The sequence below is a fragment of the Syngnathus typhle genome, linkage group LG1, assembly GCF_033458585.1.
Source record: "Syngnathus typhle isolate RoL2023-S1 ecotype Sweden linkage group LG1, RoL_Styp_1.0, whole genome shotgun sequence".
NCBI classification, from domain to species: Eukaryota; Metazoa; Chordata; class Actinopteri; order Syngnathiformes; family Syngnathidae; genus Syngnathus; species Syngnathus typhle.
In genome coordinates this window covers 14,878,536-14,904,955 of record NC_083738.1, presented here as the reverse complement: position 1 = coordinate 14,904,955, position 26,420 = coordinate 14,878,536, and the positions used below count along the sequence as shown (strand labels likewise).

General features: G+C 40.2%; 1 long non-coding RNA gene across 4 annotated transcripts; it reads right to left on the bottom strand.

Annotated features, from left to right (window-relative positions):
* Positions 1-1,758: 1,758 nt before the first annotated feature.
* Positions 1,759-26,420, bottom strand: LOC133160404 (uncharacterized). Of its 4 annotated transcripts, none has more exons than XR_009715877.1 (3): positions 26,276-26,420; positions 24,518-24,645; positions 1,759-5,919 (listed from the first exon to the last, which is right to left on the bottom strand). It is a non-coding gene; the product is annotated as an uncharacterized LOC133160404 (long non-coding RNA). The 4 variants fall into 4 exon arrangements; XR_009715878.1 differs by lacking the exon at positions 1,759-5,919 and adding an exon at positions 14,240-15,422; XR_009715876.1 differs by lacking the exon at positions 1,759-5,919 and adding an exon at positions 14,240-15,321.

Below are 26,420 nucleotides of genomic sequence, written 5' to 3'. Positions count from 1 at the left end.
GTTAGGTACCTCCAAAAAGGTTAAGAACCACTGCTCTAGAGCTTACAAAGCAAACCGTTCTGATGCACAATCACCTCCCAATGGAAGGCTCATCCATCCTAATGCAAAGGTACAGACGGTTAACTTTAATGAGGCTGCTATTGTGGCTGGAAATTAAGTTATCATTATTATTGTGTGATTACAGTGATGAGCGCAAACAAAACAACACGGCAGCGCCGTCGTCACTCTCTGCATACGTGTCGCAGGTAACGTGGAGCCTTTATTCATCGCTGCCTATCATCTTGAGAGCTGTATTCATCAGGTTGCCATTAATGAATGCCTGCGCAGTGTCAGGAAGGACACAGGGGAGTGCTAATGTGCAGATACAACACGGCTTCCCCTCAAATTATGCATTAATTCATTATTTTCATCTGCTATAGAAATTAAAATCAGGCTTGAAGGGCAAAGTCATTTTGAGAGTAATCATATTGGATGTTTGCACGCATACGACAGGCCCTTATTGTCCTCCAGTGATTGGAGATGGACAAACATGTTGTCCTGTGACGTGAGGCTTTTATCATGGCAAATGGCAAGCAGGGCGCCTATTTGGACCGGGTTCTCTGGAACAGAGGCTTTGAGGTTTCGGGTTAAATGGGATTTCTCCCTTTGAATCATTTTTGATGACCCGCCGCAGCTGAGTCTGCAGGTTGTGCTGCCTGCTTTAAAGCGTATTATGGGCCCGAAATTGAGCACAAGTCTCGGCTTAACGTGCACGCACGCATGAATGCAAACACACACACACACACACTCGTATGTTCACGTGCCACACACACTAAGTGGGAGAGGTTCAATGTGTGCTACTGTCTGGGGAAGGCAGGCAAGTAACTCAAGGTGAAGTTAGCGGTAGGGTAGGTCTAGGTTTAAGAGGGTTATGATTAAGGTTAGGGGTTAAGGTGCGAGGCTGTGATCCAGATGTTGGGGTAAGGTTAGTTAGATTTAGCCTAAAATGCAACACTACATCTTTATTTATACAGTGCATATAGCTGCAGCTGTAACATAGTTAGAGTTGGGTTTGGTTTAGAGCAGTTGGTGATAGTATTGGTTTGCTGTTAATTTAGAGGAGTTAGGGTTAGGAGTTGGATTTAAGGTAGCATTAAGATAGTTTTGGCTGAGTTTATGGTTAGCTGTTGGCTTATGGGTTTGAGTTAGTGTCAGGGTAGTGTGAGAGTTGGCCTCTTGGCACATAATTAGATAGTGGGACCTGAGTTTATTTGTTTATTGGTGTGGCTTTTTATTTTGCTGAAGGCTCTGCACATTTGCCTATCTACATACAACACAATTTCCCCTAAAAATCATTTTGAAAAAAGATAACAACAAGGAACTGAGACATCCTTTGTACTGCTTGATCTAATTATCATGACCATCAGAGCAGAGTAGGAAGAGACCAAAGGCGTCATCAGCAGCTACAATCAGTGGCAGGGCAATCAGAGTTTGCACTCTGCACATCTAAACTCACAGCGGTTACTTTAATATGCAGCTGCCCCACTAACAACTGATTAGTGGTAGATAGGGATCTCTCCTATCTGCCCTTTTCCTTTCCTCGTTTGCCCCTTCACCTTTCTCACCTGACTTTGCTTTGGGCAGGACATAGAAGGCCATGAAAATGTCAAGATATTGTAGTTGAGTAGGGTGCAGGATGCCACAGGTTTGACAGAAGCCCACAATAAGCTTTTCCATTTTTTGCACTGTTTGCCAAGCAATAAAAAGGAAGAAACCCAGTGCTTGTTCCTGCTGGTTTTATTGTAAAGTGATCTGCAGTTGAGTCTTATGGATTTTTCATGGTTTTCGTGGTGGAACTCGTAATTAATTACTAACAGACAGAAATGAATCAAAGCTTTGAAAAAAGGAATAAGTCCATCCATTCTAATGATGTGACAAGATCTGAAAAGATTTAGGGTCGGTCAGGAGTGCCATATGAACCACTTCTTGGTGTGCTTCAAGCTGAGCAGGTCGCTATGCTATCTTTATCACCACATCTGTATGACATTTGTCTCGGGAGACTAAGGGTGTATTCAGACCAGAAAAATCCTATAGTCCAGTTGCTTGGTCCGGACCAAGAGCGGACTTATTTTTTTTGGTCCGTTTCTTTAATCAGCGCCAGGATTTGTTTGCGTGTATTCACACCTGCACAAAAGGTCCGGACCAGCCTTCCAATCGAACCCTGGTCCGTTTAAAGTGGACCAAACAGTCAGGTCTGAACCAGGGTTCGATTGTAACGCTTTTGTGTAGGTGTGGCGTGGGTTAAAGAAACGGATTGAGACCCACTTCAAAACGAACTCTGGTGCGGTTTGCTTCAGGTGTGAATACAAACAGCATCGATCCAAACCAACAGCACAAATATGCAGAGCAGGATTGCAGCGCGTAGGACTCGCATTTTTTCCCCCATTTGTGCTCTGTGTGCCGCCCTCGTCATTGCTGTCCAATGGGAGCACAAATCACCACAAGCGTGGTGTGTCTACAAAATATACTTCGCTTGCAAAATGTATAGGAACCGCACCAAAGAAAAAAAATGAAGTCCGTTTTTGATCCGGACCAAGCAAGCGGACTGAAGGACTTTTCTGGTCTGAATACACCCTAAAGCACTGCATTAGCAACTCTTCCATGCTGTTTTCAATGTTAAACTCAGTATAATGTTGGGCATATCAGCCACCCATTCATGTGCTGGTGCGGGTTTAAGGCTTTCTTAAGTCATTACATCAATAATTGATTCAACAATCAACCCGTTATCTTTTAATCTCACCTATTAATTCAAATGCTCTCATATAAACATTTAACATCCTTTCAAGGATCAACTCATTTATTTCATCCATGTATTCATTCATCCATTCATATCAATTTACCAAATCATCCTGTCCTTCCATCTTGCTGATCAATGAATTTACCACCTGACATCTGTTCATTTCATCATCCAATCCATCAGTCATATCAACCTATTCAAATCAACAGAAAGTCCAACACACCCAGAGCTGTTATCAATTCCCCCTAACCATCTGGAGCACTTATTGCATTGCATCACTAAATAAGTAAATCGGTCCTTCAATGCAAGGCATCTGAGTCATCATTGTTTTTGTGTCCATCAATCTTTCCATGTATTGAAGGCACCATCCCACCAAATAATTTATTTCTATCAATTTTTTCATCCATTGAAGGCATCCACCCATCCCTTTCATCATTTCTATCATTCATTCATCTATCCATCCATCCATCCATCCATCCATCCATCCATCCATCCATCCATCCATCCATCCATCCATCCATCCATCCATACAATGGCATGGATATGAAAATGTCTCCATCCATTCATGGTATTCACCCATTCTTTCAATCAACAATCCATTTCTTTTCTCGCCCACATCCATCCATCCATCCATCCATCAATCCATCCCTTGGACAGTCAAATTACGGGCATGCCGCGTTCTTTTCTTCCCATCGCGTCCATCAATACATGCGACCACATAGCAATCCCCTTATTCCTAGATCCATCTCTTTTAGCCGTTTAGCGGTGACATGTTTCCCGTTCATTACTGCTCTGTTAAAAGTTTTGTGCCAAGGTCTTGCGCTGTTCCAAAGCAGACCTGCATTTTGTATTCCATCAGGGAGATGAACATCATCAAGTCATGTGAAGTCATCTTGTGTCGCTTTCTCTTTCATTCCCAACACACACTCAGCTGATATGGTCGAGGTCAAATCTCTATCAAAATGCATTTGAGTTTATGCCTTTGACATTTAAAGCAACGTCTTTTGACTATGCTAGCATAATATTTGTTTACAAAGAGATTTTGGTAATTTAGCAATTCTTGGTCTCGATCAGTGTCAACAACTTCCCACACAACCTTTTGAAATGTTTACTTTTAGCTTTTACGCTCTTCTACCTATCCCTGACCTTTGCCAATACTCAGAAAATCTTCTGCCTCCCTTTGCTTGTGGATTCCAAAACACACACACACACGTGCACGCACGCACTCACACACACACACACACACGCACACACACACAACCACACGCACACAAAGGAACGCATAGCTGACAGACACATTCTTCTATACACATTTGCATATAGGCCAAGAGATCTACACCACTTTTATTTTCACTCACTTTCATCTCCCCATTGATCGTCCATCAGCCTATTTTTGCCCTGGCCGCCTTCTATCTGAAGGACCTCAGAAAGGTGGTAATGGAGGGCCGGCGGAGGCCTGTCACTTTATGCTCTTTCACCCCGGAGACTCTGAGTGGGAAAGTAATGGCCGAGCCTGCCAAATGTAGCAGTCACTTTTAATCAAGTGTACGGCTGTCACTCCACCTTTATTGATCCTGGCGAAATCCCCAGGCAGTGTGCAATCAGACCAGTTTCTACCTTACAACAACTTTCCCCTTGCCTTTCAAACACTCTACATGCTGCAGCATCGGGACGAAGACAATCCAGCCATTGTCGTGACAGACAACAAAACCAGACAGGGTCACAACATGGACCAACGACTGCATGCACTGGTCATATTCACCCACCCTCGTGATTTTTATGGAAGTCTTGATATTTGCATACTACTTAATGAGTCTGTCCATCTTTGTGATGTTTCATCCATGTGTGACTTTTAGTGACTTTGTAGTTAGTTGTATCAACTCGACATACGCGCCTTCAAGTTTTTTACTATTTGGATGGACCACCCTTGCAAGGTAAACAAGATAGTCGATAAAAGGCAAGCGTCCAAAACATTCAATATTAGAGTGAACTTCACAGTCACATATGGTGACAAAATGCATTGTTTGATCAACTGCATGAAGAGCTAGTTGCGTGAGTGGATAACATATATCAAATTCCTGTCACAAATTTGATTTCAGAAAGGCAAGCTATGCGTTGAGTAAGAAAATTATGTTGATTCGATTGCTGCAGGCTAAAATTCAGATATACATGTCATTTTCATGCACAGCAATTATCTGATTTGGTTTAGAAAGAAACGCTTTCAAGGGCATGCAAGAGTAACATGTGGTGCTGTAACTAACATCCTCGATAACGTCCTGAATATATAGCAAGGTGAAAATTAAGATCATTAGGATTATTAGTCTCTTCAATGTCATGTCATTGAGTATAATAATAATAATAATAATCTTAATGCTATAATGTAAATCATCGGCCAGAACAGCAAAGGACAAGGTGCTGTAAGAACAGTGGTAAACTCCATTTTTTTTTATACACTGGTAAAAGATAACTTATTGTCGTGGTGTACAACAGTCATTCTCAACTAATGGCCCGCAGCCCGAAATGGTACTGGACCATACAAATGGACAGAGGGAAACAAAAGTGGGGGAGGGCATCATACAGGAATGTATGACATCCCCATGATCTGCAAAACAACCGCCCAACCCAGGTATCAATCTGCTCACTCACATCTATAGCAGGGACCACATCAACCCTGTCAAACAGCAAGTCCACTGACTCCTAATTACCATACACATTGAGGTAAAATCCTTCCTTTCACTCACGGATCCCTCCATAATTAGACCCCTTCTTACCACTCTGACCCCCTCTACCACCACAAACCCGCTTGCAGCCACTGCTTCTCAAATGCCAACTTTCTGTCTTCACTTCACAAGAACAAACATTGAACCTGGAGGAACAGTCGAGCCTTTCCCATCTCTATCTCGCTTTCTTGAACTTACTTTTCTAACCCCTATTCATTTCAGCTAACCTCCACCTTCAAATCACTTCACAATTAGAGTAGTTGAGATTTTGCAGTGGTTGGTTGGTTGGTTGGTTGGTTGGTTGGTTGGTTGGTTGGTTGGTTGGTTGGTTGGTTGGTTGGTTGGTTGGCTGGTTGGCTGGTTGGCTGGTTGGCTGGTTGGCTGGTTGGCTGGTTGGTTGGTTGTCCGTCCGTCTGTCTGTCACTGCACAGTAAAAAAAAGTATTTCTTAATATTCGTTTTTGCCGGCTACAAGACTGTAGGGAATTATTACGATCTGCATTTTCAAAATTTTCAGTCATGTTTTTTAGTCTTGATATTGTCAAGTGTTTCTTTGTGTCTCCTTGCATTGTGCAACTCCCTAACATGAGAGGTGAAAACTGAGTTTGTCATTGGAGTAGAGAAGTGTGTTTTGATTCATATTGATGCTTAAAAAGAAGCGAAGGCTAAGTAGGCAATGATAGTTGTCTTGTGATCACTTTATTCAAACAGAAGAATAGCTGAAGAGTGTGGCACCTCAATTTTTCCTGGATATGTCGCCCGTCTCGGCTTTCCTTCATGGTTTGCCGAGGCCATTGGGGCTGACTATTCCTCATTCCTATTCCTATAACTCGGCAGGATGATTAGGGAAGAATTATAATGTAGATCCAACTCGAAGAGTGGTTGTGGCCAAGCACTCACTTTATTATATAATGCTCATATTAAGCAAACACAGAGATAGGACAGCACAAAAGGGGGACATGAGCCTGTCACTTGTGCAATAAAACTTGCTCAAATTGCTATTTCTGTGTCGTTTCCATGTTGCTGTTTACATTCCTGCTTTATTGCTGTCATTCTAAGTGAAAGCTGCCTCTCTTGAGGGAGATGCTACAATACAACGGTCACTTTTGATTCCCAGGTTGTTCTTCAATCATCGCCGAAACTCATTTTGTGCGTGTCAGGGTCGTATCTGGTTGCAGGTGAGAAAGGTGACGAATAATACGCTCTGCCATTCAGAAAAGTGTCTGACACCATGATGTAAATGCCATTGACTGATGCATTAAGAGCATAAGGAAAGATATCAGGGTATGACATGTGAAATAGAAGGCAGACCAATCACCTTCCCTTTACCACGCCTCATCCCTGCATTTCACATGTACCCCACAGCTCCACAGTGTCGTTTGTTTTCCAGGAAAAACAACTTGTACAACACATACTTTTTAATTTCCCAAAACAAACAAACAATCAGAGTGCTGAGCATACTGTGGGCAGTCGGAATGTGAATTGAACCCCAGTAAAACGATTCGGAAAATTATCCCAAATGAGATGCATACGCCTAATAGAAAGCCATTGTTACATTTGCATATCTTGTATTTACATTTACACATGTTGTATTTTATTAGATATCAGTCATTACTTAGCCCCAAAACCGTTTTCTAAACACGCAGCGATGATTTATTGATGTCCATTAGTTCAAGACTTGAGCCATACAAATTTGATAGGCAAACATTAATTGCTTGATGTATGTTTTAGAAGGTTTGTGAAGCTACTTTACCAAGAATTTTGGTCTATAAAGGCTCATAGTATTTTCACTGAACCTTTTAAATTGAATCTTACTAGTTCCTCAACTCTGTCTCAGTGGAGCACACAAAGGCAAATTCATGCAAAATGTCCAACTGCACTAAATAATTATGAATTTGACTTTGGCTTATTATATTGCAGATACATTGACAGGTTCAAAGGGATGTAAGAGAATAAATGCATAAGGGTTGACTCGTACGTCATCCTCTCCTGCATGAAAGATAAGAATACAAAGAACAAGAGGAATAAAGCATCTTTGTTAGGCTATCCATAAAGACTTGAAACAAAAAGAAAACAAACCAATTTTCCCATGCTAGTGGTACATTTTGTAATACAGATCAGTGTTCCCCGCCATTTATTGAGCCAAGGCACCCATTTTACATGCGGAAATTCCCGCATCACACCAAACAAAAAATGTCACAAAAAGTATGAATACTAAAATAATGATGATCTTGTGTAACGTCACATTTTCACGGACTCAGTGTGACATCTGGGCCTGTTTAATTTAACTCAAAGCTGATAAACCCGCAAGCAATGATTTATTCGGTTGTACTATATATGGGAATAGGGAAATACACAGGTTTGTTTTACCATCTAACATTTAATGGAAGCGTACTTAATTACTCTGCCTGTCACTGTATAGTACATCAACGATGAACATAAATATCTGTTTGTAATAATCAGACAAATTTAAGTGCAAGTGGATAATTTACTGCTGCACCACCGATGATCTCTCATGCACATTAGTGTGCCCCGGCATCCTGATGAGAGATCATTCAGTAAACTACATTGATTTTTTTGCCTGCACAATACCAGCATACTGAAGGCCATCACTGATTGCATACGTGGTGAGGAAGGGGTTATCTTTGGGCCATGTAAGAGAAACATGGATCCGTAAGCACTCTGACAACACAACTGCACAATCCTTCCTCCACCCACTTCATGGTGAAACACATATTTGGCACACACCAGGAAGGAAAACAAGAACAATGCAAAAAAATGCTTCCAATGCTTCGAGCTGTCTTTGCTGAAGAAACTTGACAAAATCATTAAAGCAGTGACAGCTCACAAATTTGGTCTGAGATGCCTGTCAGATTTGTCACTTTCAAATGACATACCTATTAGAAGCTAATAAAAGCCTCAATTTCGGTTGAGCTGGTCAGCACTGATGAGATGTCTGAGCGTGGAATATCTCTACTTTTGTTCAAACTTTTTTTGCTTCTCTGCTCCTATCATGTTAGACAATGTGGCTCCCTGAGAGCCTAATCTATGCTGCAAATGTCACAAACCTGTGGTGACCCCTCCTAGCTTCAACGGGGATTTGCTTGAAAGTTTTTAGATTGAAAGCAGTCACAGACATAAACACTTGCACCAAGAACTTAGCCACAAACCTAATGCATCTTGAATTTGTCTTGACCTAGGAAATCTGAGGGAGAAAATTGTTACTGTCATTTCTGTGCCTTAGGCCACACTTTTTTCATAGTTTAGGTGGTCCTGCTACTTAGTTGCAACTTTTATGTATTAAGATTAGAGCTCAAAATGGCACTCGTTCCCTATAACTTGGTTGGAGCCAGATTGATGTGTGAATCACTCAAAGGAGTTCTCCAAGGTATCAATCTGGGGCTGCCCCTTTGTGATTTGCTCAGTGAAGGCGTGATTGACAATACTTCAAGCTGATTGGGTGAATAAACTTGTGGACGCCTACCAAATTATTGCTTTGACCAATCCTTGCAATGGAAATCCAAATCCATCTGACGTCTTTACCAGCTAAAAATGCACAAGCACTTCTTGCTGTTTTATGTGTGATTCTTCATAACAACTGCAGCATTCATGCATTTGTCCACCGGTGTCGCCATGTTTTGTTTTTTTGTTTCCCCCACCCGGGTTGAACATCTCTCTGTCTCCATGGCCTGACACATTCTTCACACCATGTACCCAGCTGAAGTACCTACGGTAGAGTACACTACATTTTTGTCACACTCTGACTAACCAAACGGTACATTTCAACAATGTTCTGAGTTTTGTAACGTTCGCACTGCATCGGAACATGCACTCCTAATTGTGTTGACAGCAGCGAATGAGTTCCAAAGGAATTTGGTACTACCGCTTCAAACAACGGAAACAGTTGCAACATTTTGTTTAAAATGGCTTACCTTGACTCTGTAGAATCCTGGTCAGTTATTGCACCTTTTAGTACTATAAATAGTGAATCCTTGTTGTGGCAGAAGCAGTGGAAAAAGGTCAACAAGTGATCAGATTTACAGTTTCAGGGGTTGTAATTACGCCACGGAACGTGATCCTTTCATGTCACTAGTAAGTACCTTTTCTGCTTGACATATACGCATATGGATTTGTTTACATTGCACCCTTCATGGCATTGTAATACAGCTATCATCTCCAATGAAGATTGCATTGTCACGTAAATTTGGCCCCGCCCCAGCCCCATTCCCTCAGGGTTCTATTATTGTATAGATGCGCAGTAGGCTCCAATCCATGGACAAGGCTGCCTTAATTGGCCTCACAAGGAGAGTGAATCTCTACAACATAACCTGTGTGCGCATTGACTCCTGAGCTGACATTGTTGTGACGTAGTCCTCAGTATATCACAGCAACTTTTATTTCCGCAGTAAAATCCAATTGGCCACTAGACGCCGAGCGAATACAACTGTAGTCGGCAATGACATGATATAAATTCAATCAGTCAATACATTGATTGGCAATTAAGAAAAGGTAACAGGCGCAAGCATAAAACATTTAACGACCTGAACTCACCATGAAACCAATAAGCCTGTGAGTTGTAGTGTATCATATAAATTAATTGTTCATTGCCGAGTCATGATAAGGTTCAGTGATTTTGTTTTTCCAATTCACCACCACATCTGACCTCAATGCAATTGTGATTCCTTGAATTTCAATTTTTGTTTTCTGGATATCCATGCCACGTCAAAAGCAACAGCTAAGCAGACTAACAGCATAAACTAATTAAATCAGACTAGCTAAAATGATTATCATCATTAGGGTCTGATACATGGGACATGGTCAAATGGTTTGGGAAGTTGTTGACCAGCAGGTGCACAGAATTTGTGTTTAGCTTTGTGCACCCCATGCAGCAATGGACAAGTGCAATTCAGCGATGTCATGATGAAGTGCTCATTCTACATGATGGCACTCACTTTATGGTAGCCAAGTCAGTCATGCTGTTGTTATTTCTTGTGTTCCGTGCTTGTCTGATACTCCTAAATGGCCTTTCGGTGGAAAGATTTCAAACAGAGTATTCTAAATTGATTCCAATTGTTATTCTATATTGTTATTTCCTTATCTAGTATATCAGCTGTTATTCTTTATCATTGGTGTATTTTGACACAAGAATATGACACAGCTTTTATTAGGACTCCTGGGAACTCTTTTATACTGTACCAAAATGTCTCCAACTAACCACTTGTGTCACTGTTGAAGCATTTTTGGAGGCTAAATTCCAAAATGTGAAGCCTTGGGGTCAATGAACTTGCATATATCCACCCAGAAAAGAAATTTCCATGCATATGTTTTTAAACATAAACATCTGCCCGACGTCTCAATGGCTGTCTTGTCCGCTAACCTCTCGAGACCAGTCTCTCACCCCCAACTGTGACTTAACCCCTGTACATAAACACACATGCAATATAGCTGATGAATAATGTATCAAGTCCCAGCTGACAGTGAGCTAATAAGTTAGTCGCTTGCCGTGGCTAGAGAGACAGACACCGTGACTCGTGTGATGCTAACCCTGAGACGTCCTGCCTCACTCCACTCCGTACTCTGTGGCAGATGTCTGAGGTGCAAGGTGATGAATTATAGGTCAACCTTCTGGCCTTGCCCACTGCAGAACGACCACATTAGCAGGCGAGAGCGTCGCGGTTTGGCCTCTGTGGTTGTGTGAATGTGACTTTGTACAAGGATCTAGCGGATTTAGTGTGGAGGTGGAGAAACTTTGATGCTTGAAATGTCCAACACTTGTGTTTTTTTTCAGCATTGGTCTGATCACACACAAGGGATGGAATAAATAAATTAAAAAAACAACAGTTTTGCTGGTCGTCTTAGCACAACCTGAAAAGCAAGCGGAGGATTGTTTATGCATGCATGTGCCAACAAATGCATGACTGTGAATATGTGATCATCCTAATCATTAGGACCTAATGTCTTCCATGGTGCTTTTTCTCATCCCTTCATCCTCTGCATGTCCTTGTGATGAATGTTTCATTTAATATTTCATGAAACAACAGTGGTGTAAAACACTCAAGATGTGTGGGATTGCATATATCTGATGCCCGATGCTTACTGACACACATTCAGATGTAATGCATGCAACTATCTATGATCTCATGCTATGCACGACAGAGGTCGGTAGTAACACTATTTACTTGGTTACATTTCATAAGGGGTGTGTTTTATAAGTGTGTTTCCAGTTTTAAAGAAATCACACATTTTGTCATATGTTAAAACCAGCAGTATTACCTGACAGTATAATATTATTAAAAATATATATTTTTTAAAATAACTCGGTGCAAGGGGAACAGAGATAGAAAGCCTGACTGAAGGGTGTCTCGATCATTTGCCGTCCAGGTTGGCACACACTGTGTCCTTGTGGGGGTAAAACCCAGCAACTTTCGATTGCACGTTGCAAAAATTAAACATGAAGTTATTATGATTTTGGGCTCTGCTTTTGTGACTAGCGTGAAATCAGCCTATCAGCTAGCCTAAATCAGCTTGGCATAAGTTTTGGCATATTTATTTTTGTATTTATATAGTGTCATAAGTGTTTATTTATTTATTTATTTATTTATTTATTTATTTACATCTATATTATTTACTACATCTTGTATTCAATGCAGCGTGGCTTGGTTTTGTGTTTAAAGACAGCAAATATTTTATAAACACAACAAAAACTACACTAACAAACTAAGAGGAGACACAAGTGGGAGTATGTAGGCAAGAATTTCAACATCAAAGCGTTAGTGAATGACATCCACATAGACATGAGACCAACTAACAATGTGCCTCGAAGACTTAACGTGAATAAAAACCTCAGTAAAACTCTCCAAATCACCATACATCTCCTTGAAAGTTCAAAGCGCCACGGCGACGAAGATTTTGCCAAACAAAATGGAATTGTTTTACAATGACTACCAGAATAATCAAGAGGAGGCTTTGGTTATTCATGAGTGCAAATGACAGTGCCAAAGACACACAAATTACAGAAAATAGCCAAATCCTTTGAACTGACTCACATCGTTGCTATCCGAAGTAGTTTTTCGCCAACTGGACTGTACAGCCACCCGTGATTTCATTATGCATGCAACAGGCACTCGCACAATCAACACTGTCTTTTATCTTTCTATTTACTGTGATTTTTTGGGGGGGTAAATGATGTTCCCGACGCTCCCCCACCCTTCCACTCAGAGCCCAATCAGTGCTATGATATCCTCTGATTCACAGCACAACTGTAGAACTTTATCACAGAGGTGCCTAATTACTCGGGACTTTACAGAGGCCAAGATTCATCTCTGGGATTTATTTTCTAATTAATTACCAAATTCCTTGCACTGCAATTCACATGGAAGCAGCATCTAAGTGGAAGAGTTTCTTTTAATGAATATGCATCAACTTGTATCAAAGCAGTTGGGTCTTTTAAATTGTCATCTTCCCAAAAATGATATTTTTCCCCCCCACTTTCAATTAGCCGTATATTTAAAAGTTCTTATGGCCATAATCTAAAACAGTTCTCAGTAATTAATTAAGTATTTAGTTATTGGTAACTTGCTATAAACATCTGTGTCATGTTTTTGTTAAAATAACACAAAGATAAGAAGCTATTACCCATTCCTTTTTTTTTTTTTTTAGAGTGATGTGTCACATTGCTTACCCCAATGATCATTAAATTAGTTTAAATCAAGACTGGAAAGAGAAAATACATGCAATTGGACATGAAATGTACAAAAGGTTAAAATATTTTTTGATATACAATTATAGTAGTTCTCCATGTACTGGGGGGAAAACACTTGCTTTAGTTGTGATTCTGGTGCATCAAACAATGAACTAACAACTAACTGATTAAGTGTAATTTAATGAGTTAAAAACAAATAAATCACCACTCACTATCCATTAGTATTAATTCACATATTTAAATATCCTTTCCAATCAGTCTCAAGTGATGTCACATGACAATAACAAGCCCATTCATGGGCCGCCTGGTTGACAACTAAATGACATCTAATATGTTTACACTGTGTATGTTGTTAACTTTTACTGATCAATGGCATCAGTCAACGCACACGCTTTGTCATGGTTTCCTGTGTCCTTTTAAAGTGACACCAGCATGAACGCTGCCACGACTTTGATGGCAATCAACCAACCTGTGTCATCATGAATCAATAACACGTGTAGAATGCATGTGAACATCAGTCTTTATACCCGTGGCATTATAATCTCTCTTCATGTAAAATTACAAAATATATATTTTTTTCATTTCAACATACGCTACTTACAGCAGTTTCCATCAGTTGATCAAAAATGTCCCTCCCGTCTATCACTGTCCTTGATTTAATTTTCTGATCTTGTATGAATGTTGACCGTGTTAAAGCACATCACGAAATGCCGTTAAAGCATGTAGTAAATAGCAATTACCTTGACATACATGTAAATGCTGACAGGTGCTGTTGACGAGCTGAAATGTCAGAGAAATAAATACTAAATACTAATCTTGTGCTGTATCAGTGGTTAATGAATCACAACATAATAAAGCAATCCCGAAATAGTGTCCTAATCTGCTGCTCAGGAACTGCGTGCAGGACAGAGATGGCAATCAGACCTGACTTAAACAACATTTTTAAGGCCTCACTGCAATTTGTGTCCATGTTTGTCTTCTCGCCTTTACATAAGAATGTCTAAATTGCAAGATATGATAAGAAAGAAAAAAGACCAGTGGATGACTATGCATTTGGCAAATTTTATTCCATAGTGTTGCACAACATCTCACAACTGTATTTTGCTGTATTATTTTGTATTATTTCTCTCACTCTTCTTGTTACCTCTTCGGGCTTCAAATGTCTATCACAATGCACTTGTTCAGACACTTGCTTTCTTCCACAATTTAAGCAAGAATTTTAGTTTGGGTATAAATACAGAGGGAACTACAACTGTTTCTGGTTAGCAAATTAGGATTAGAATTAGTTTTATTGTGTTTTATCAATTTTCTATACATTATTATTTTGTGATATATGTAATGAATTTCCTTCCAGGGATCAATAAAGATCGATCGATCTGATCCATATCTATCTAGCTATCTATGTTGCTTTTAAAATCAGGTATTCAGTAACTTAAGTTACTTTCAAACTCAGGTAATAAGTAACTAAGCAACATCTTCAAGGTAACTGAGGCAACACTGGTGCTGTCGTGCTCTTATCACCATAATCAGCAGAGAAACGTTCTCATTACAACATTGAACGGGAAGAGCAGTATAGAAAACGACACTAAGAGCCTCAGCATACTGTCCGCCCCTCAACTGCAAAGTAACATTTGCTGGAGCTCTGTTAGGAACTAAACAAAGACTCGTCTTAGAGTGACAAAGCCAGGCCTTCCCTTGATACCCAGCTCACAATGTTGGCAAGGATCTTATGCCCGGTTGGCATAGCATGGGCAACAGTCTTTTGGACGGAGGAGTTCCTGCACATGCATACTTGGCACACTTATCCACATTCTATGCCGGGCTTGAAGAAAACCCCCAGCATACAGCCATGCTGACTGATTCTCCTTGGGTTCATCAGAGAACAAAGAAAAGTGCTCAGAGCCCTCCCAACTTGGCGTCGGTTCAGACGTTACAGAAGCCTCATACGGCATCGCCTTCAGAACACTGACGAGACGTGTGAGACTCCTCAGCTCACTCTTGCTCTCGACCCCGCTGTCCATGATGGCGGTCGCCGAGTTCCGAGGTAGAGCCTGATTGCCACCCAGCATCGAAGGCAAGAAACTGCAATGTGATTGTCACTTTCCCAGGAGCAAGTCTTGCAATCTGGGGACCAAAGGCAGATGTAAGGTTTCCAGACCTGAAAGAAAGGCAGCTGCTTTGCTGTGCGAGGGCTGTGTCCTGCCACACACAAAATGGTTCTCTATCTGCAATCAGACAGAGGAACCAAATGACACAGATTAAAAGCTCTGTCCCCATTTTGACAACTACTCTAAGAAACAATGCATTTAGTTGGCTAAATTCTATAAGCATTCAAAGGTATTTTTTTTTTACTAGCTGTGACATGAGCAAGAAGATATTGACATTGACTGTGACTTTATTTTTTGGACCAGTATAAATTATCGTTTTTTTCCGTGTATAGTGCGCAAAATTTAACTAATTTATTGTCCTAAAATCTGGGGTGCGCATTATACATGGGTACAAAAAAATTTAATTTTAATTTTTTTGCTGTTCACTTCAAACACGCTCCATGCGACCGCAATGCTCTCGTATCAGACGCTTGCTCGATCACCTGCTCGTTTGCTGTCTGTCACAATGTACCCTACACAAATCCGAAACATTTGTTGCGGCTCCGAGTCACGACGAGGGGCAAGTTTTGGTTTCCAAGGGTGTTTTTATTCCTCTTCAACGTCTCTCCCATACAGAGCCGCCTCTTTCCCGTGCGCGCACGGAGCGCGGTGGTGCGTTTACGGGCAGTCGGAGAAATCAACGCCAACAAAAAAAATTACATCCAGCCTAGTTAAGACCATACCAAAGACTATAAAAATGGGACCCATTGCCTCCCTGCGTGTGTGACGATCATTGGGACTTAAAAAAAAAAAAAGAAAAAAAAAGAAAAACATTTTTTTTTTAAAAATTCATAAAAATTGGGTGCGTATTATACATGGGTACAAGCTTTTTTCCAGCATCAGCATGCCATTTTTAGGGTGCGTATTATACATGGGGGCGCACTATACACGGAAAAAAACGGTAGATGATCAATATTGGGCCTGGTTTGTAAGCACTTTTTTGTGCCAGGTCACGGCTTTTCAAATGTCACTGCTCAACCACGGAAGGGAATACTTTTTAGGTGACTTTTCATAAGATGCCAAATGTCACTGGTAAACCACGGAAGAGAATACTTTTTAGGTTTCGTGTACCAGGTTTTTGTGTATTTTATGTGCATAAAATATAATATTTGTGTACGTAAACTAATAAAATGCCCACTTATAAGAAGCCTTGAATGAGAAAGCCATCACTGTCACTGATGAAAGCCCTTGCAGGTATTTGACCGGCTTCATTATTGCAATAACAGACACTATGATTAGGTGAACATAAAGAGTACCAACTTGAATTATGTACAGTAAACGTGCATTGAGGCAGGTGGAGGTCAAAATGCTCTGTACTCAAACATTACTGCTTAAGGTTCCATGAAATGTGGTTGTACAAACCCTAAGAAATAATAAACGGAATAACTAAGACAAAAACGTCTTTATGCTATTCTATCTATTCAAAAAGGATATTTCAATCTTTGCAGCCTTCATGCGGCAGTTTTCCCAACATGACTTTCCTCATTTCATCATATAGATGCTTGAATCCTCTCCACACACAAGTTGCAAGCAGATGAAGGCAGAAAGTGATTAAAAAAAAAAAGAATACAAGGAAACCAGAGGCAGATTTAGCAAGTAGAGGACGCTGTGCTACACCGATGCAGGCAAAACTAAACAAAAGAGTCCGAATGGAGGGCAAAACTTAATTTTCAAGTAAAAAGACAATTGAGTGTTTTCGTATTTAGGCGGTTTAGAGCCGCCTGCAGGCACACACAGAGTTGTTTTCTCCTCTTCACAGACAGTAATTTGAAAGATACAGAAAATAAATATTAAACCAGCTTGAGACAGAAAATTGAAGATTTCATTAATTTTCACTTTGTCTTGCAAAAGCGTGGAAACTTTTATGCAGTGATGCTCGGAATTACCAAACGAGGGCATAAGCGGTCGACGGCTTCATCACGGACAAACTTCAATTCAGTGAGCAGAAGAAAAATTAAATAGACCACAGAATATTGTCAAAGAAAAATTGTCAGAATGGGAAAACATAGCAGAAGTAAAGCACCCCGGTTTCAAAAGAAAGAGAATGTTTCATTTCTGAAATAATTGCCAAAAATTGCAAGAATTACCATCATCTTTATGTTCTCCATGATGCTGGGAAGTATAGACTGCACTAAAAATGCTTTATTATTTCTTGTAGTTTATTAACGTGTCGCATCTCCGCTCCGCTCTCGCGCTGCCGGCCAGGTGTCGGCCACTTAATATTTGTAGCTATGTGCTTTTAGCTTGACAAAGATTATTGTTAGCTATGTTTTTGTTATCTTTCTTGTATATATTATGCGACCTGTTGAAAAATCTTTATTTTGGGGTGAGGGGGCTTCCGCAAATGTCCTAATTTATATGTCAGCATTTCAAATATGTATGATTAAAGTATGGAGAAATCGGTGGCTGATTTTCCATGTGTGCTGCTGTACTGAGTCATGTAGCATGGAGCGGCATGAGTTTCATACTACAACATGAAAAAAAAAGAACGTGCATGGAGAGAGATTGTCACGCAAGCTTAGTTCTTGCAGCTGACTCCCCCACTTCTCTTAACATCGCTCACCAAAGACTACTTTCCCTTGGTAAAGTCTAATTTATTACACAGGGAGCCCCTCACCCCCCTACTCCCCCCATACAGAAGGTTTGAGAAGGCCAGCGTCGATACGGGATGGCAGCACACTTGATGAAGCCGGCAGAAGTGACATGTTCTCGCTGCAGATTTGCCCAAGTTGGCTGCGAGCGAATGGCATATTAGAACTCTTTAATATATGCTAAGCTCTTGCTTTATGAGGGCACTGTTAATGGGTGGGGTCGCTGTAACTGCCTTAAACAAGGGATTAGCCTGTCGCTGATGAGTCGCTGCTGTGTGATGGGATTATTTACATTGCTCTGTTGGCAGGGCGCAGGTGTCAGCGCATATACAAATCCCCTAATAAATTTATGAAACGGGTGGGGGGGCATTGTCAAGTGCGAAGAGTATCGCCCGGAACAATGCTTGTGGCATTTGCAGCCTTGTGAAAAATGGTAATCTGGTTAAATGGCAAAGTGGAGAAAGTTTGGTCTTAACTTTGTCACCGCTGTGATTGGCTGAGCATGAACAATACACTAACGGAAGCGAGGCTGAGGTAAGTGCATTACAAATTCCTAGGATAAATATACTAATCCAATCCCTGTTCCCATGTTTTTAACCGACCGCTGACTGGTTTAGCATCAACTCCCCTTGGTGGCTGCATACATTAGCATTCTTTTCATATTATCTATTGCATAAGAGGAAGGTGGTTAAAAAAAAGTACAAAACATGCAGGATCATTGCCCTGACTGTTTGAATCGATTAACATACACAAAATTGCTTTGTTGTTTTGCTAAGCCAGTCAATGAAGTGAAGTCAATTTAATATAACATTGGTCATAAAATCAGTATTGTTTTGAGCCTCTATTAATCTGATAAGACTTTTTTGGTGGCTTTAGCTCATCAGAGTAGGTCATTTTCACTACTTTTTGGATCAAAATCTTGACCCAGCACCGCATAAATAACCCGGTAATAACTGGGTTAGCTATTTTACCCAATTTTCGTTATTTTTCACCGAGCACTTATAGTATTGTATCACCGATTTTAGACATTCCACATTTTTGGTGGGAGATTCACTATTTTAATGTTACTATGGGCTTTTATTTATATACGTAAAGAAGTTGGATAATCTGTTGCAGCTCTTAAAAAGAGTATTATTAACTTGCGTTGCAGTCATACAAGCCAAGGGGACAGCCACAAAACACAGAGAAAGTGATTATTGTAGCTATAAAACATTTTATTCTAATTCAGCGAGACTGTTTCTCCATTATTCTAATTCAATGAAACAAGAGAGTCACAGTTAAATGGCCTAAATGGGCCTTTTAGAAAGCTCAGCTGAGCAATTCGTTTTTTACAGGTAGCTAGTTCTGTGATTACTCTCACAAGTAGGACAGGCGTGGTAAATTTCTGACTTGCTTTCTGCACACACAAAAAATGCATTGAAAATTGTAACAACTGCAATTTTGCAAATTATTCTAATTCACTGACTGGCACCTGTGGATGTCATGTATCTATGTCAATGTCTTCAAAATGAAATTTTCGCAACTATGAGGCATAATTTTCTCGCGTTCAATTGATTGCATCAGATCTACACAATCATTAAAAGAATAAAACACGGATGCTGCGTGTACTAATAAGGCAATTTGTTTGAAAACTTTTCTCCCTTCAAGTTTTTTTTTCTTTTTGATATTGAATGAATTGTTTTTTTCTAAATCTCCAATCATTCAGTCTAATTTACATAGAGTAGAAAAAAGCAAATTTTGAATAGAAACGATACAAAAATAGCATGAAGAGGTCATTAAAAAGAAATATGTGCACATGAACGCTTTAAAGACTGCATCAAAAGAAGAGCACCAAATCTTATTTTCAATTTGTGTTGTCTGTGGAAAAGGTTGCCCTTCTCCAAGCTGGTAAAAAGAAATATCAATACCTTCTTGAGGACACTGAAACTTATTATGTAGCATGTGAATGTGAGTGAATGTTTCTGACATTTAAAGACAATTGACAAAAAAGGTAAAATAAAAACTCATCATCTCGTCTCAGCCCGAGGTTATGTTGAATATCAACAATGTTGTAGCTGTGAACGAGCAACAAACTCACATACAGAGGTGAAAAGGACGATATGTACGACAATAAATTAGAATAAACATTGGGCGGTTGGACAAAATGGGACAAAATTCTTCATACCTGCAAAGGCGTATTATCACACCTCAGAATTTTAGTTCTTTTAATGATAGTAATTAATAGTTATCTATACATAAATTAGAAGCAACCTAATCAACATTTAAATTTAAACCGAATCACCACCCACCAGATGGTCTAATCTTGGGATGTTTACTTTCTGCTGTCTCCGATACAGACAAATGAATAGGGTTCAATCTTCTCTCATAGCCAAAGGGTGCTGATTTTGGAATCTTTCTTCTTTCATAAGTATTGGGACACATCGGACCAAAGGAAGTGTAAATGGGGGAAATATAGATGTGATCATCGTAAAAAGAACTTTCTCAAAGTTCTTAAAGTATTGTAAGCACAAGTGTCTCAAATTATTTGTTCAGGGCCACAGGGAAGCACGAGTCTGTCCCACTTTAGGCCACAGGTGGAGTACACCCTGGACCGGTCTCGAATCAATCACAGGGAAAAAGCATTCACACTTGCATTCAGACTATTGGAGCGTACTTAACATGCATATTGTGAGAATTTGGGGATAAAGACAAGGAAGCCAGACTAAATCCAGGTAAGCACAGAGGGAACAAGAAAACTCCACAAGGAAGGATAAAGCCAAGGCTAGAATTCAAACTCAGAACCTCTTCTAACCAAACCTTTAAAAGAGAGTACAGTGCTGAGTGATGGGACCTATTAGGACCCTCCTCGCGTATCTTCTGACTTGTATCTTTGCACTTTGTGACCCTTTGACTAATTGATAAATTTTGCCCACCACAAAATGTGCTTTACACATTGTCTCACACCAGGCTCACTTTGCCCTTTTACACTTTGACAACCATTCACAATGATAAATGATGACCCGTAAATATACGCCACTGAACTAAGTTGTGAAACAATTGCCGCGTCATCTGGAGTGTTGGGTCGTGGAAGTTGTCATAGGCAGCAACTCTGCGGGACAAAAAAAATCCACTGCAGGCAAATTAAACAAAGCTACGTTTACATTGCAATTTAATTCTGATTTATTTGCCCATATGAAATCTGAATCTGTTTTTTGTTTTTGTTTTTTCAAACATTATGAACAGCTCAATCCCGGTTAGTTTCAAATCCAACGTAGGGCACTTTAATATGTGGTCCTAGATCGGATACGTATTGGATGTTTTGCAATACTTTTTGCTTGGAAGGGAGACTGAGTTTTGATGTTGGATCACATTTACTTCTGCAAACACTACATTGCGAGTGATGTCATCTCTTTCTTGTGCACATGAGAGCGCATGTACTGCATACACACACGCGTGCACGCACACACACGCACGCATCCACACACAAGCGCACACACACAAAAAACTGAAATTCTAGCTTGAGCATAAAGACCTGTGAATGTATCCTAAAAGTCCTTTCACACAGTCAATTGCATTAGTTAACACATTGTGTGATTTGGACCAGGGAAAGCAACTACAGGTGTGAAAACAATTATCTTCTTTTACTGTAGCTCTGAATAACTGACTCATGTACTGTAAGCTTAAGTGAATACTGTGATAAAAATGTTCAATGGTTCAAATCAACTCTACAAGGTATAGTGTTTTAATTAGATTTGTCTTGATTGCATGAAATCCAGTTTTTCTTGCCTTAGTTTTTCCAGCTACACATATGTTTCTCATCACCTATTTAAAAAAAAAAGTACAATCAGACATTGTTGAAGTGGGTCAGTTCAAGCACCAGATCGATCATCGCCTTCCACAGGCAGCTATTTGTACGTATTTCTGGTCTCCGAGGACACCTCAGTTGTGTTAAAACACAAACGACATAGTGGTGTAGAGAAAAGCAGAAGCATGGAGGAGGGATGGACCTCCTTTGACCTCACAGCAGCTTCAAGAATACTTATGCAGCCTGACGTAACCAGTGAAGAAACTCCAAGACAGGACTGTAGTGATACAGACATCTTGAGGGGGCCGCAGAAGGCGACACTTTCAGGAAGTTTTAATCGCCATCAATCGATCAACACTGGAATCTTAAAATACTCAACTTTGTATAGCCTCCCTCAATATAAAAGGTGTACCTAATGGAGTGTCCGAATTCTAAAAGCACATTCAAGTGTATGCGCACACCTGGGATCAAACCATGTTCTTACCGAGCAAGAGCCCATGTCACTAACCAGTAGGTTATGTCGACCTGGCAGCCCATGGCCGTATGCACTCTTTTGTACTAGTGATGTGCATTCCAGTTGAAAATGAACGGAATCTTTAGAATTGGTTCACTCAAAAGATGTGTTCAAAAGAATCGTGCCACACCCGCCCTCACCCCCACCTCCTGATTGGCTGTTTGAGCTGTGACGTCATTCGGACACTCCATTAGGTACATCGCCATTTTCAGGTGTACCTAATCACAGGCCACTTCATTAGGGAAAAATCATGGTCAAAGCTTTACGGAAAGTGAAAAGTGCCACAACCGCCCTCACCCCCACTTTCTGATTGGCTGTTTGACCTGTGACGTCACTCAGACACTCTATGAGGTACACCGCCATTTTCAGGTTCGTTCGCGAAGATTCACGAGTGAGTGACAGACAGCGTTGCTGCTATGCCAGCCGACACACGTTATGCCGACATTGATGCTTTAATTTTGTATTTGTTGGATTTGGATGATGGATAACAATATTTAGGCGTATATATGCATACACGTTATTTAGCAACTACTATAAGTGTTACGTCATATTCTTCGTTTTGTTTTACGGCGAGGTGGCACCAGCTTCAATGGCCATTACCGACACCTACTGGTGAAAGTCATATGAACTGAAAAAAAATGTATTGGTTATTTTGAACGAATCGTTCGCACACGAACCAACACTATTTTATAGCGCTTTAGCAACATCGTAGGCTGCTCAAAGCATTTTAAATAGCCAAATAATAATCTATTTGAAAATGTATCAAGCAGCAGTTTTGTTCTTACGACACAATTTTTTATTTTAGTATGGTTTTTGAATGTGACACAATTCCAGCATTTTTTGTCCATGTTAACCTTTAAAGGCGTTTTCCATCACTATCAAGTCCAGGCATATGCCTTGATGGTCCTGCCTTGACAGAGGTCCATGCTACACTAGAATACATCCAGTTTCCTTCTAAAGGTACACTCCAAGGAGCGAACCAATCACTAAAGAAGCAGACTTAATATAAGGTTGAATAATAATAATAATAATAAGAGGATGTAAGATAGATAAGTAAGATAGAGGACACAGGTGATGAAGAGAAGAGAGGCAAAGATGACGACACAGCAAAAAAAACAAGACGGATAAAAAAAATGAAAGAGACTTTCCATATTTAGATCAACCTTTACTAACTTAGTTATGATACACCTTTAAAAGCTGGGAACAACATCATTCTGCAACAGCTAGGTGAAAAAAACATATTTCGACAGCAGTGGGATGAGTCCATTTGTAAAAGTCGACATGGTTGAATTTAGATTAAGATAAAACAGTGTAAATAAATAAATACTGCGGCTTCTACCATGCGGCAGACACCACGTGCCGCCTAAAATGTGTTTGTTTATTTATAGCTTCTCAGACAGTGTGACTTCCTGCGCAGTGGCACTCTGCGTTGAAGTTGTGATAGAACTGGACTGATTGGGGGCACTGAGAGAGTTTGACAGTGACAGGGTTACATTTTACTTTCACAGTGAAAGTTGAAAACAATCTCTTGTTGATTTGTATTTTTCAATATATTGTCCCAATCGGCAGTACACACTGGTTAGTATGTCCACCTCACAGTTAGGAGGGTGCAGATTCAATTCCACCTCCGGCTTGCATGTTCTCCCCGTGCCCGCGTGGGTTTTCTCCGAGCACTCCGATTTCCTCCCACATTCCAAAAACATGCTTGGTAGGCTGATTGAGCACTTGTCATGTTTAAAGTCCAACTTGCCCAACTGTTTAATTTGGATACAGAAGATGTGGACTTTGACGGATTTGCACATTAATATCGATTAACAATGTGAGTACAATACAGTACAAGATTAAATAGTAGAATAAAGTACAACCGAACTCACTGTCTTGCTCCCGTGCCGTTTTTTTTTTTTTTACTGTAAGTCATGGCGTGCATGATGGTATAATGCGGTGCGTCCTATGCGTAGATTAAGTACATAAAAGCCCCCGGAATCGAGTCTTCGCCTTTTAACCCGAAGTGCCGAAGTGGTGCAGAAACAACGGTAAATGGCCTTTGGAAGTTAATTGACTGTTGCTGTCTTGTTTTTCTTCACTCAATGCCATATATTAAAATGAAAAATCTAATTACTTTGAACATCAAAACATCAAATGACCCTAACCATTTGAGCAAAGTATTCAACTTAAATTTTTACAACTTGATATTGTGCATTTGTGTAGCATTAAAGTCAGAAGACCTCCAATACTGAAACAGAAGTGTGAGCGATAATAATTTATGCAAAGTGTAAAAACTGACCATATGCGCCACCATAAGAGCATTGGTGAATGTTGAACCTGCTCACTGAGGGAATTTGATTGGCCTTCTGTTGTTAATTTCCAGTTGTTTTTGAGGTGGTGTCAGATGGCACAGATTCTGGCTTCCTGCTGGATAAAATATGTGAGTGTGCATATAAAGACAATGTTATCATCCAAATCTCGCTTGTAGATCAGAGGAAGCAGCTGGTTGAAGGGGAGGGGAGGCTCCTTGCCTCTCCTGCTGATCTTAATATTGGCTAAGGTAATGCCAGCAATTCTTCAATTGCAAGATTCACCTGTCAAAGTCAGGTAGCCCTACACATACGAGTTAGAAAAGGTGCAGTACTGCAGTCAGAAAAAATATACTTCCTATTAGAGGTGTCAAATCCAGTTCCAGAAAGGAGAAACCCTGCCACAGATTGGCTTTAGCCCCAGATGCTGCTAATCAACCGGCAGGTAAAGCTCCAGGGATCTCCTTAACCTGCCCCTGCCGACGAGAAGCACCTCTGGCTGAAGCCAAACTGTGGCATTGCTTTTACTTTCTCGACCTGGATTTGACAGCTCTGCTTCAATTTCCCGTCCTCCATAGTGCCGACATCAACATCCACGTCTTGAAAGCAAGTCGGACAAACTTTGAAGTCAATTGTCATTAAGATAGTTAAATTCTTAATTTGGAGGAAACTATGCAATTACAATATATAGTATAGGTAGTATCAAGTTTTTTTTTCATCTAATTCACTATAAACATTTACTGCAGTTAAGATGTTTAAACACTTCTGTAAGTTGCTGTTTTTGCAGTATATGTATACGTATCTATTTCCTATACATTAATTGTATATTTTCTAATATTGGCGGGGGTTTTTGCTTTCTCATGTACTACAATCATGTATTACAGTTAAAATGTCCTCAGGACAGTAATTGTATTATTTCTAACAGTGGGTTTAATATTGTAGTGGGACCACTACAGTGTGGGATCAATGGATCAAAGTTGAGGGATTTCATTTGGGGCCTCAGGGAGGTCTGGGTCCTCCTCGATTTTCACATAGAAAATATCAAGGGTGATTCCGTTCAAAATCTCGCGGCAAAACACACACACAGGTGGAACAACTTAAACACAAAATAAAACTTAAACCACTTATTTTTAAACCATATATTTTAAAACTTAAACCACTCCTTTAAGACTGATTCCTCTTTTTATCAGCAACACTGCAGACATTTGCCTTGTCAAAAAGCCGCAAAAGCTCCATCTCTGACAAGCTGATTAAATTGTCTTCATGATGTTTTCCTGGAAATGATCTGTCAAAAGGTGAAAGTAAGCATATATTCCTCACCGAGTTCCAAATTATGCTAGACCCATCATTATAGGCCAATAATTGACAATAATCGAGAGTTCTGTGCCAATGGTGGCCTCCAGAATCAAGAGCTAGGCGCATGATTTGAAAGTTATTGGTTTTAACCACTGACACTGCAGTACCTCCCTCCAAGGCGGAAGGGAGCAAGCTGCGTCTCTACCGCCACTTGTCAGAGTGCCCCTGAGCAAGGCAATTATAAAACAAATACTTTGTGCTTGAGCCAGAACCCACCAACAACCAGGCATGCATTTTAAACATTGCAAAGTAATGAAGCAGATGAGGCGTAACAAGGTCATTGAAAGCTACATAGCTTGACATGAATAGGACATTTAAAAGAAAAAAAAAAAAGAACTTGACATAAATTAAACATGACAAAATAACAATATTTAAACACTAAATGCACTTACCCATGGTAGAAGAACCAAAGTCATTATCGCTTGAACTAAACTCTTCAGTGTGATGTTGTGATCTCAGAGGCGAAGATTTCCGGACACGCACCGAAACCGGAGAGACTCCGCGGCTCATCCGTTCCGCTGTCACTGTGAATAAGGC